The following is a 1,879-nucleotide window of genomic DNA, read 5'->3' on the forward strand; positions in this document are numbered from 1 at the left end:
TTTTTTTTTTTTTTTAAATAACATTTTACTGTATGTTGGTGAAGGTTTACACAGCAGTTTAGGTTCCCGTTCAACATTTTCTGTACACATTGTGACATTTGTCACAATGCATGAACATTCTCATTCTCTCCTTTCTGGTTGTTCCATTTCCATTAAACTAGTTTCCCTGCCCTCTTACATTCTCATCTTTGTTTTAAAGTAATTATTGATTATTGGGTTTCATGTAGGTGATTTTTTAAAGGTGCACAGTACTTACCAGTGATGTTATTTTTTTGAGCCAGTTTGTTATTTAGCTACAAGGTAACCTTGGGTTCGTTTCTGTTCAGGGTTTGAAGAGTCTATCAGGACGGTAGCCTCAGGTAGTCCTGAAGGCTCAACCAGTCCAGTAGGTCTTTGTTTTTTTGAGGTTCTGCTCCATTTTTCTTCTCTTCTATCAGAGTCCAACTATTGTTCCCTAATTAGAATGGTCATAGTGATAGCTGAGCACCATCTAGTTCTTTTGGTCTCGGGGTTGTTGAGGCCATCGGTCATGTGACTGTCCTGTAAACTAGTTTCTTCTTTGAGTCTTGGGTTTCCTTCTTTCTCTTTTGTGCTAGATGAGTAGGGACCAATAGTTGTATCTTAGATGGCCACTTGCAAGACCCCAAACACTACTCACCAAACTAGGATGTAGAGCATAACTTTATGAACTATATTATGCAGTACACCAAGATGGCCCATGAGACTATGGTCCTAGTCTATTGAAGAGATTTTTTTTTAAAAAAATACTGTGTTTAAGTGAAAGTTTATACAGCAGATTAGATTCCCTATGGGATCAAATTGACAACAGTGACTCAGAAGATTAGTGAGGAACCTTGGGGAGCAGTGAGTTTGTTAATGAAGAAGGAACAGCTCAGAAAAAGAGGGTGGGAGTGGTTGAAGGACTCTGTGTGATCAGTGTCACTGAATTGTACCTGTAGAAACTGTTGAATTGGTGTATGTTCAACAACAACAAAAAAGGTTGGAAAAAAATTAGATTCCCATTCAGCAATTCATACATGCATCTTTTCATGACATTGATTATAATCCCCTCAATGTCACCATTTTCACCCTGCCTGCCCTGTTTCCATCTGTCCAGTTCCCTGCTCTTCCTTTTTATCTTTGATTTTGGGTAAATGTTGACTGTTAGGTCTTGGATAGTTGACTGTTTAAAGGAACACATTCCTCACACGTGTTATTGTTTACTTTATGGGCCAATCTCTTGTTTGTCTGAAAGGTGACCTCTAGGAGTGGTTTCAGTTCTAAGTTAAAAGGGTATCTTACAGCAGTAAAATTGGGGGGTTCCTCTAGTCTCTGTTAGTCCAGTAAGTCTGGTCCTTTTTTATGAATTTGAATTTTGTCCTACGCTTTTCTCCTATTTTTACTGGGACCTTCCATTGTGTCTCTGGTCAGAACAGTTGGTGATGGTAGCCAGGCACCATCTAGTTCTTCTGGTCTCAGGATAGATTAGGATTGTGGTTTGCATGGGCCATTAGTCCTGTGTAGTAATTTCTTCCTTGAGTCTTTGGTTTCCTTCACTCTCCTTTGCTTCAGACTGAAAGAAACCTAAATACCTACTCCTCAGTTATCAACATAGTTAGGTTCCAAACACTAGGTAATTATGGGAAAATCAGCATTATGCGAAAATGGGGGATGACCACATCAGATCACAAAATGGAGGGTGACTACATCATCAGTTATATAACTGCCAAATTACATTATTACATAACTACCAGACCACTGAGACTCATGGCCCAGCCAAGTTGACACACAGCCTTAACCATCACAGCCAGTGTCACTCTCGCCTTACATCTCAATGTTCGTTACAACCAGATTTATGTCATTAATGCACAAACTAATC

At 39.3% G+C, this 1,879-nt stretch overlaps 1 protein-coding gene across 1 annotated transcript in view; it reads left to right on the top strand.

Moving 5' to 3' along the window:
- COG7 (component of oligomeric golgi complex 7) overlaps nucleotides 1-1,879 on the top strand; it is a 111,114-nt gene that overhangs the window by 60,104 nt on the left and 49,131 nt on the right. The window lies entirely within an intron of this gene.

The sequence above is a fragment of the Orycteropus afer genome, unplaced genomic scaffold (genome assembly GCF_000298275.1).
Source record: "Orycteropus afer afer isolate SDZICR_OR568_19922 unplaced genomic scaffold, OryAfe1.0 scaffold00376, whole genome shotgun sequence".
NCBI lineage: Eukaryota > Metazoa > Chordata > Mammalia > Tubulidentata > Orycteropodidae > Orycteropus > Orycteropus afer.